Raw genomic sequence first — 12114 nt, forward strand, 5'->3', positions numbered from 1 at the left:
ATCAACTGTGGGAGCAATTATTAGAAAATGGAAATCATACAAGACCACTAATAATCTCCCTCGATCTGGGGCTCCATGCAAGACCTCACCACGTGGCGTCAAAATCATAACAAGAACGGTGAGCAAAAATCCCAGAACCACACGGGGGACCTAGTGAATGACCTACAGAGAGCTGGGACCACAGTAACAAAATCTACTATCAGTAACACAATGCGCCGCCAGGGACTCAAATCCTGCACTGCCAGACGTGTCCCCCTGCTGAAGCCAGTACACGTCCAGGCCCATCTGCGGTTCGTGAGAGAGCATTTGGATGATCCAGAAGACGACTGGGAGAATGTGTTATGGTCAGATGAAACCAAAATAGAACTTTTTGGTAGAAACACAGGTTCTCGTGTTTGGAGGAGAAACAATACTGAATTGCATCCGAAGAAAACCATACCCACTGTGAAGCATAGGAGTGGAAACATCATGCTTTGGGGGCTGTTTTTCTGCAAAGGGACCAGGACAACTGATCTGTGTAAAGGAAATAATGAATGGGGCCATGTATCGAGAGATTTTGAGTGAAAATCTCCTTCCATCAGCAAGGGCATTGACGATGAGACGTGGCTGGGTATTTCAGCATGACAATGATCCCAAACACACAGCCAGGGCAACAAAGGAGTGGCTTCGTAAGAAGCATTTCAAGGTCCTGGAGTGGCCTAGCCAGTCTCCAGATCTCAACCCCATAGAAAATCTGTGGAGGGAGTTGAAAGTCCGTGTTGCCCAACAACAGCCCCAAAACATCACTGCTCTAGAGGAGATTGGCATGGAGGAATGGGCCAAAATACCAGCAACAGTGTGTGGAAAGCTTGTGAAGAGTTACAAAAAAACGTTTGGCCTCCGTTATTGCCAACAAAGGGTACATAACGAAGTACAGTGGTACCTCTACATACGAAGTTAATCCGTTCCAGGACCTTGTTTGTAAGTCGAAATGGTCGTATGTCGAGCAGGATTTTCCCATAGGAATACATTATAATTCCATTAATTCGTTCCACAGCCCAAAAACCTGCACTAAATCCTTAAAAAATACTGCTGGTGCTATTACAAATGGCAATTACACGTAGCAAAACAAATAAATTATAAATCAAAATTGGAATAATGTAATAAAAAGAATAATAATAATTCCTGTAATAGTGTAACGAATCGGGTTCTAATAAGGCGGACGTTTTTTTGTGTACCTGAACGCACCGCGGGGCTCACGTGCCAGAGACGGACCGGTGAGCTTGAGTTTCACTTTCACTTTGAATGTTCTCTTGAGAACACCATCAATTGCGGCAGACAGCAGGCGTTTTGTGTTGAATAAGTTGTGAAAGAAATGATGAAAACGTGGCAAAGCTGGCGATTTCTTTGGAGACAATAAGAATTGTCAGCTTAATTTATAAAGACTGGCGAACGATGGTCGGAGGAGGACCGTGGAGATGTATTGTTGAGCCATTTCACGGATGCCCACCCCACGCTCATATTTTTCTGTCATTTGCATCTTCATTTCGAAGGTAAGCATCAACTTTTTCCTTGTTTCACTACCTGTACCAACCTTTTCTGAAACCTGTGTTGATTTGTCACACAAGAAAATCCTCCGTGCATTCGTCTGCGGTGCTGCCATTGTCGTCGTATTTCGAGCATGTCGTCGGATGTAGAAACAAATGGCGAGTCAAATTTTACGTCGGATGTCGAAAAGTTCGTGTGTCGAAGCGATCGTATGTAGAGGTACTACTGTATTGAGATGAACTTTTGGTATTTACCAAATACTTATTTTCCAATTTTGAAATTTGGCCAAATTGGGGGTCTTGGGGGGGTCTGAGTGTTTTCCGCCATATACACTACCGTTCAAAAGTTTGGGGTCAGACGATGTTGTGTTTTCCTTCAAAAGTCACAGTTTTATTTTTCAACTGATTTGCTAAATGAATAGAAAATATAGTCAAGGCATTGACCATGTTAGAAATAAGGATTTTTATTTATAATAATCATTTTCTCCTTTAAACTTTGCTTTTATCAAAGAATGCTCGCTTCGCATCAATTATAGTTTTGCAGACTTATGACATCATAGCTGGTAATTTGTTAGGGGAATCTGGAGAAACGTCACTCCACACATCCGGAAGCAGCTCCCACAAGTTGGATTTGCTTGATGGGCACTTCTTTCGTACCATACGGTCAAGTTGCTCCCACAACAGCTCAGTGGGGTTGAGATCTGCTGACTGTGCTGGCCACTCCATTACAGATAGAATTCTAACTGCCTGTTTCTTTACTAAATAGTTCTTGAATAATTTGGAGGTGTTCTTTGGGTCATTGTCATGTAGTAGGATGAAATTGACCCCAAATCAAGCGTTGTTCACAGTGTATAGCATGGCGTTGCAAATTGGAGTGATAGCCTTCTTTAGTTATAATCCCATTGACCTTGTACAAATCTCCCACTTTACCAGCACCAAAGCAACCACAGACCATCACATTACCTTTACCATGGTTGACAAATGATATCAGGCACTCCTCCAGCATCTTTTCAGTTGTTCTGCATTTCACAAATGTTCTTCTCTTTGATCCAAAGTCAAAACACCTCAAACTATGATTCGTCTGCCCATAACACTTTTCTCCAATCTTCCTCTGTCCAATGTCTGTGTTCTTTTGCCCATATTAATCGTTTCCTTTTATTAGCCAGCATCAGATATGGCTTTTTTTTTTTTGCCACGCTGCCCTGAAAGCCAGCGTCCCAGAGTCGACTCTTCACTGTCGACATTGACACTGGCGTTTTACGGATACAATTTAATGAAGCTGCTAGATGAGGACCTGCAAGGCATCTATTTCTCAAACTAGAGACTCTTATGTACTTGTCTTCTTGCTCGGTTGTGCAGTGGGGCCTCCCACTTCTCTTTCTACTCTGGTTAGATCTTGTTTGTGCTGCTCTCTGAAGGGATTGGTTCACAGCGTTATAGGAAATTTTCAATTTCCTGGCAATTTTTCTTATGGAATAGCCTTCATTTCTAAGAACAGATTGTCAAGTTTCATGTGAAAGTTGTCTTTTTCTGGCCATTTTGAGATTTTAATCAAACCGACAAATGTGATGCTCCGGATACCCAACTAGCTCAAAGGAAGATCAGTTTTATAGCTTCTCTAACCACCTAAACTGTTTTGAGCTGTGCCAACATAATTGTACAAGGTTTTCTAATCATCTATTATCCTATTCCTGCTGCTTCGCTACTGTGCAGACGTCTCTCTGCTTTGCTCCTGCTTCTCAAGCTTCAATCATCTTTTTAATCATTTTTAATCACCTCTAAATTACTCAGTAAGTCTTGGAATTTTCTTTTAATCTTGTTTATATTCAAACAAAGGCTTTTTGAGCATTTTTGAGCCTTTTAAAGTGCTTTTTTGTCGTTACTGGAACACAAGTCTGCCTTATCGGAGCTGAGGAATTCGGCTAGCGAAAGCTAAGTAGCAGCAACATGCCTCCCCTGTCAATGGATGATTACCACAAACTGCTCCAGAAGATAGCAGTACTGGAAACAAAAATCTACCGGCTTGAAGTGAATATGGAGGTAAATGGACAGCTCGGGAATGAAACCACTCTGCCGATCTCCCAAAACGGCGAGTGGGAGCGGACCCACAGAATGCAAACAAACACCATCGAGACTCAACGGGACCCTGGCAGAACCCAGCACTGGTAGATTTACGATGAAAAGGAATGGCCACCTCTGCAGAAGAAAGCGTCATCTACTCCGGCACCAGAAAGAAAATTATCACAGATCAAGGCAACAACAAAGGCTCAAAGCAAAGTGCCTCAAGCTGCTGGAATTCTACTGGAAAATAGATTTACGCCACTCTCCGAGACTCCTGACCCAGGGAAAGTTGGAACACCCAGCTCGAAAGAGAGGTACGATGCTAATGCATGTGCTAGCAGGCTACAGAGAAAGCGACCCAATGGGCCCCGCACTCTGATAGTGGGCGACTTTGCTGTGAATGGGATGAAACACTTTTGTAGCAACAATACCAGAGTATGTTGTTTTAACAAAGTTACGGTGTCTGTTATCTCAGAGAATATCCTGAGCATTGCTGCTCAGCATCCAACAGCCACTACTCTGATAATACACACAGGAGCCCTCGATATTGCGAAGCAAAAATCAGAGCTTTTAAAGCAAGACTTCACTGAACTGATAAACAAAGTCGGAACTTTAAATACTGAGGTGTTTTTCAGTGGACCCATACCCGTGCCCAGGCTGGGGGATGAAAGTTTCAGCAGAGTGATGATGCTCAACAAATGGCTCAAAGCAACATGCGCTGGACAATCGATGTACTTCATTGACAATTTCAACATATTTTCAGGGCGCAGGCATCTCTTTAAGAACGATGGCCTTCACCTAAATAAGTCAGGAGTGCGGTTACTAAGCAGCAGCATGTTTTATCTCTTGAGGCACAGACAGTCTGCTTATCTCGAGGAAAGGAGGCAAGCTGTCCCAAAACATCGGATAAACATGGTGGCTGGGATGAGTGCTGAATCAGACAGTGTGCACGCAGGATCAATGTCTCCTCCAAAAATGGAGCCGATAGTCGCTGAAGGGGAAGTGACTAAGCCAGCCCTGCCAGGCTGTGACCAACCCACCTCTGCTGAGGCTCCACTGCCTCAACGGGAGGAGACCCTGGTAGCAGGTGATCGACCCCCTTCAGACGAGACTCAAGAAGTGGCTCCATCAGCTCAACAGGAGGAGAACGACCCGACCGTGCAATCCTCTGCTGTCGAGGCCCCATCCAGCCCCAAATCCTCGCACTCCAAGACGCCACAACGCCGTCGACTCCAGGCTAAGGCCCCATTCAGCCCCAAATCCTCACACTCCAAGACGCCACCACGCCGCCGACTCCAGGATAAGGCCCCATCCAGCCCCAAATCCTCACACTCCAAGATGCCACCACGCCGCCGACTCCAGGGTAAGGCCCCATCCAGCACCAAATCCTCACACGACAAGACGCCACCACTCCGCCGACTCAGTCAGGCTAAGGCCTCATCAAGGCCTAAATCCCCACAGTCCCGGAAGCCACCCCGCCGACGACTTAGTTTGGATGGAATAATGAGTCAACCTGATTGGGACTCCATGGATCTAGATAGCAAGGTTAACCAGTCTCTTGATCTCCTCAAGTTCATGTCTTCGCTTCCACCCTGTACCTGTCACACCCGACAGGTGCCAGGGGAAGATGGCAATAAACCAACCAGCCTCCCCTGGAATTCTCTCGGGGCAAAGCCAAAGCACTACAACTCTGGAACTACACGGTATTATCCTTCTATGGAGGAAGCCATGTTTGCGACACCAATATGATGTGCACCGGGTCCAGGCTGTGACAACATTACAAAGACTGTTCTGTCCCAGCAAAAGCCGGGGCCTTATGGAGTACAGTATGTATGCTCAACAATCCCAGTGGTGATAAACAACAAAAAAAGGGCTACACTGGTGAGAAATAAAAAACGTTCAATCAACTCTGCCAACCTGTTAAGCATAGCATATCATTCCCAAAACTCACCAGTGAATCCAGTCTGGCATCTCCAATTGGCTCTGCTAAATATTAGATCTTTAGCTGGCAAATCTTTCTTAATTAATGATTTTATCAGCAAACATAACCTTGACATGTTGTTCCTAACAGAAACTTGGTTAGATCAAGATAAGAGTTCGACAGTTCTGATCGAGGCAACCCCCACAAACTTCAATTTCTTTAGTGCGCCAAGAACCCATAAGAAAGGAGGTGGGGTTGCCAGTCTGATCAGGGACAGTTTTCAATGCACGAGTATTTCATGTGGTCAATTTGATTCCTTTGAGTATATTGTCATTCAGCTAAAAAGTCCATGCAGAGCTGCCTTGGTAACAATTTACAGACCACCGAAGTATAACACAATGTTTTTTGATGAGTTTACCAAATACTGTCTTCCGTGTGCATGGACTTTGATTGTGTTGTTTTAGTGGGTGACTTTAACATTCATGTTGATAATCCTGAAGAAGGATGTGCTAGAGAGCTTTTAAATATTTTGGATACATTTGGTTTATCTCAGCATGTCACAGTTCCAACACATAACAGAGGGCACATACTGGACTTAATAATATCCAAAGGTCTTAACATCTCTGAGGTCACAGTGAATGATGTTGCTCTGTCTGATCACTACTGCATTATGTCTAAAATGACCACCCCTGTCCATCCTCTGAAAAGGGAAACAGAGGTGATTAGGAAGCGTTACATAAGTGATAACACATGTGCGTTATTCACACAGGCCTATGCCTCATCATTAACCCCTACAATAGCTCCAGTGGAAGAACTTGTAAATAGTTTCAGTTCCAGTGTGATGACTGGAATGGACACTATTGCCCCGATTAAGACCAAAACTTTGTCAAGAAAGAAGAGGTCACCCTGGAGAAATGCCATACTAGCTATAAAACAAAAACAAGTTTGTAGACGAGCAGAACGCAGATGGCGAAAAAACAAACTCCTAGTTTTTTATGATATCTACAAAGAGAGTCTTCGCAAATACAACCAGGAACTGAAAAATGCTAGACAATCATATTTTTCAGAGATCATTAGTAGAAACACCAACAATACTCGCACACTATTTTCTGTTGTTGACAAACTGACAAACTCACAAGCATCAATACCTCAGGAATTGGCATCTGAGGTGTCCTGTAATAATTTCGCAGCATTCTTTACACACAAAGTACTAAAGATTAGACAGACTGTGTGCAACTCCGGATTAACAAATGTTACACTAAATGCCTCCCAAAATGTCCCCCACGTCAATCTTAGACTGTTTAGCCTCTTGGACTATGCCACTTTAACAGAAATTGTGTCGAAATTAAAGCCCGCAACATGCTGCCTTGACATCCTTCCTTCAAACTTTTTCAAAACTGTTTTTCATTGCATAGCCCCAGACATACTTCAGATTATAAATACTTCCCTCCAAACAGGAGAGTTTCCTCAGACTTTAAAAACTGCAGTAATAAAACCTCTCCTAAAAAAACCTAATCTGGATGCCGCAAACATTAGTAATTACAGGCCAATATCAAATCTGACATTCCTGGGGAAAATTATCGAAAGGGTTGTGTTTGAACAGATCCAGACTTTTATGATGCAAAACAATCTTTTTAACTCATTTCGTTCTGGATTTCGGCCACAACACAGCACCGAGACCGTGCTTATCAAAGTCCTAAATGATATTCGTCTGAATACCGATGCAGGCAAATCATCTGTTCTGCTACTATTGGATCTCAGCGCCGCATTTGACACGGTTGATCACAACATACTACTCAGCAGATTGGAACAGTGGGTAGGGCTTACTGACACTATTCTTCAGTGGTTCACATCCTATTTACATGATAGGGATTTCTTTGTGTCAATTGGAAACTATCAGTCAGAACGAACCAAATTCACGTGTGGAGTCCCTCAAGGGTCAATTCTTGGACCACTCTTATTTAACATCTATATGCTTCCGTTAGCTCAGATAATGGAACAGTATGACATCTCCTATCACGCCTATGCAGATGACACACAACTGTACATTTCTGTGTCCCCACATGATTATAGTCCCTTAGTCTCCCTGAGTAAATGCATTCATCAAATCAATGAATGGATGTGCCAGAATTTTCTCCAGTTAAATGTGAAGAGGACAGAGGTGATCATTTTTGGGCCAAAAAAGGAAAGGTCAAAGATAAGCAGCCAACTTAGCACAATGTCACTTACGGCTACAAATCAAGTCAGAAACCTTGGCGTAATTATTGACTCAGACCTAAAATTTGATAGCCATCTAAAGTCCGTCACTAAATCCGCTTATTACCACCTAAAAAATATAACCAGAATTAAGGGGCTTCTGACTCAACAAGACATGGAAAAACTTATGCATGCATTCATTTTCAGCAGATTGGACTACTGCAACGGTATATTTACAGGTCTTGATAAAAAATCAGTCAGGAAGCTGCAGCTAGTACAGAATGCTGCAGCCAGAGTCCTCACAAATACAAGGAAGCTGGACCACATTACACCGGTTTTGAAATTGCTACACTGGCTTCCAGTGAGTCAAAGGATAGACTATAAAATACTACTGCTCATCTACAAAACACTTAATGGCCTTGGACCAAAATACATGCTTGACTTGTTAGATTCCTATGAGACATCTAGACCCCTAAGGTCGTCTGAAACGGGTCTTCTGCATGTTCCAAGAACAAGAACCAAGCAGGGTGAGGCAGCATTTAGTTATTATGCTCCTCACCTCTGGAACAAGTTACCCGAACGTCTGAAGTATGCTCAAACTGTTAGCTCCTTTAAATCAGGGCTAAAAACGCTTTTGTTTAGCACTGCATATCCATAACTGTCTATATATTTCAATCTACCTGCCTTCTATACCTCTAGTGCTTATCTCCATTGCTGATTTCAATGATTATTAGTAGTAGTAGTTTTTGCTTTATTTTTATTTTTGTTTTATTTTTATTTATTTATTTTTATTCTGTGATTAAATGCGATCTTTTGTCTTGGTTTTTACGTTGTATTGATTTAAATGTGATTTTTATGGTCTTCATGTGATGTAAAGCACTTTGAATTGCCTTGTGTTGAATTGTGCTATATAAATAAATTTGCCTTGCCTTGCCTTGCCTTCTAAGGCAACTAGCAAGCAATATGTACCATTAGAACACTGGAGTGATGTTTGCTGTCAATCGGCCTCTTTACAAAACTACATCGATACTGCATTAAAACCGGACGTTTCCAGCTAGAATAGTCATTTACCGCATTAATAATGTATAAAGTGTTTTTCTGATTAGTTTAATTTTATTTCCATTGAAAAAAGTGTGCTTTTTTTTCCAAAAAGGAGGACATTTCTGAGTGACCCCACTTTTGAACGGTAATGTATACACATACATGCATACATACATACATGCATACATACATACATACATACATACATACAGAGATCTAAGTCAATATTCAAAGAATGAACCAGACAATTCAGTGACTCCTCAGTTTTATCTAAAAGTGCAGAATGGAAAAAACAAGCAATAAAATTGACTGCACTGTAAACAGAAGCTTAAAAAGCCCAAAAACTCCAAAACTTAGTTTAATGGCAGATTGCAAGAAACGATCAGGTGCATACCGCAACCTACTGTCCAAGAGTGTGGTGTTTCTTATTGGTCAATATCTTGTTCACCTGCCCAATCTGGCTTCTACTCGTGTGGCTGCCTTTAGTGCTCAGTTACCGTATAGTTTCTATAGCTGAAAATGAAACTATCAATTCACAATGACAAAAAAAAAAAAAAAAAAAAAAATAGTAATGTGTAACACAGGTGATAATTTGAAAAGTAGTGAAGTAAAAATCACAGATACCTGCAGTAAAATGTTGTGAAGTAAAAGTAAAAAGTACCACTTCATATTTGTACTCAAGTAAAGTACAGATACACAAAAATGTACTTAAGTTCAGTAACGTAGTACTCTTACTTCGTTACATTCCACCAATAGTTACTGAACAGGAAATGTCCCCAAATAAATAAGAAGCAGTGACGTGCAGTCAGGGAAAATTATTCATCACAGAAATATGAAATTAAAAATAATTCAAATGGTTGTATTTATTCAGTGTTAAAGCTCTTTTTCATTTAATTCCTCTCACTGTGCCAGCAACAACACCTCGGTGGAGCGGTCATTCTCCGCACTGAAAAGAATGAAAACATACATACAGAACCTGACTAATCATGGACGACTTTCTTACTGGCAATGATCTCCATTGAGACACAGGGACTTTTAAAACTGAAGATTGATAAGGAGGACTTTTATAAACAAGTTATCAATGCTTTGATTCAAAAGGAGCAGCGTATGGACTTCATGCATAAGTTATGGAGTAAGCAGGGGTCGGAAACCCAAAATGTTAAAAGAGCCATATTGGACCGAAAAAACAAAAACAAAAAACAAACATGTCTGGAGCCGCAAAAAATTAAAAGCCTTATATGTATAAGCCTTATAATAAAGGCAACACATGCTTTATGCAAGAGCATAGGTTTGCATAGGGATGGTAGGGACATAACACTACCAACATTTCAGGATTGCCAAATAGTCCACACTAACTTTTAGGCAACCTTATTTGCATGATATAATGACTTCAATTATGTAGGTAATTTCGATCGTCTTCCCATTTGTAAGGATAAAATTGACCCTACCATTATTAAGTGAATTTTTTTCAATATGTTCAGACTTAAATTTCCCCTTTTTCACTTGCTGAATGTGCCTGTCCATTTTCTTTCTCCCTCAAACGCACGTTTGATTGGCTGATGACTTAACACACGCATGCACTCACAGCCCCGACAGAAACGCAACATGTCGACAACATGCCGCTTTTTACGCCCCTTTACGAGAGGAGGGATAGTAGAATATTTTTCAGCCAGAAGCAGCCACTGTAAGTAATGTAAAAGGACGTCAATGTTGTGGATTTGGGGAACACACCCCCAATTTTGCTACTGAAAGTCCGACCTGCATCAGAATCAGCATAACATTAAACTGTCAATTTGCTAAGTTGCTTAGAGAAAAGTGTCCTGCTGTATGTGTTTTCTACTGTTAACTTTATGTAAATTGTGAGAAATGTAGTGAACCGAGGTTTAGCTTCCTCACACCAATTTTTTTGTTTTGATTTTATTTATGTTCTCTTAAAGCAGCCCAATTTTTGTTGAGTTTGGCTGTGCTTGTGGACACAAGCAGTAGTGTTTTACCTGAAGGAAGGCTCCATTTTTATTTATTAATCCAGATATTTATTCTGGAAGTTTTCAAAATATTTCTTTGTTAGATTTTGAAAACAAAGGTTGGAATCGAACGGTGCATCCCCTGAACACGTGAAAGTTAGTATAAGTCAATACAAATTTATTTTGCAATAATCATTTAGTCCATCAATTAATTAGGTTCACATTTGTGAGAAATGTAACCCTGACCCCCGTTCACCCAATCTGTTTGGTCCCATTAATGTCCCGTCCCCAGAAAAAGTGTACATTCACGTTATGCTATTATATCATCCCTACCAATGTTGACACCAAACCTACGCCCTTGGCTTAATGTATCAAAATTAGCCTACTTTCAAAATGACTATGTTGGCTACAAATATGTAATGAGCCTTCATGATTAAACGTTTATTTTCTCTGCAGTGCATCCTATACAGAATGACACACCACGGGACTACTCTGTTGTACGATGTATTAATGAATTAGAAGGTTTGTGTTATGTTTGTCCTCCTCCAGATACATTATTAAAACAAAATATATATTTCGTCCATCTTCTTCCATTTTCAAACATTTCTGAAAAAGCTCCGGGGAGCCACTACGGTAGCGCTAAAGAGCTGCATTTGGCTCTAGAGCCGCGGGTTGCTGACCCCCTCCCTAAAGGGACATCGACAGAAATAAAATAAATTTAAGCAATCTGGTGCACACCAGAAACTAGCTGGTAGACATTAGTATTATACAACATTTAAGCTAGCGGACTTTTGCTTTGCAAGCTAACCAATGGCGTACCGCAAGCAACATGTCACTTTTGCTCAATAATATTCATGACGTTAGCAATTGTGGCTAAGCGGGTCAACCTTCTGTTTGTCCCCAATAGTAAATAAATGGAAATAGTATACCAACGAGATGTTTACTGAGCTACACCTACCCATTCTGTCTGAAAATGATGTCCCTGGCGCCACATTCACTGGTAAAGAATTAATGAATTAGAAGGTTTGTGTTATGTTTGTCCTCCTCCAGATACATTATTAAAACAAAAGATATATTTCGTCCATCTTCTTCCATTTTCAAACATTCTGAAAAAGCTCCGGGGAGCCACTAGGGTAGCGCTAAAGAGCTGCGTTTGGCTCTAGAGCCGCGGGTTGCTGACTCCCGCCCTAAAGGGACATCGACAGAAATAAAATAAATTTAAGCAATCTGGTGCACACCAGAAACTAGCTGGTAAACATTAGTATTATATAGCATTTAAGCTAGCGGACTTTTGCTTTGCAAGCTAACCAATGGCGTACCGCAAGCAACATGTCACTTTTGCTCAATAATATTCATGACGTTAGCAATTGTGGCTAAGCGGGTCAACCTCCTGTTTGTCCCCAAT

Source organism: Corythoichthys intestinalis, chromosome 3, assembly GCF_030265065.1.
Source record: "Corythoichthys intestinalis isolate RoL2023-P3 chromosome 3, ASM3026506v1, whole genome shotgun sequence".
NCBI classification, from domain to species: domain Eukaryota; kingdom Metazoa; phylum Chordata; class Actinopteri; order Syngnathiformes; family Syngnathidae; genus Corythoichthys; species Corythoichthys intestinalis.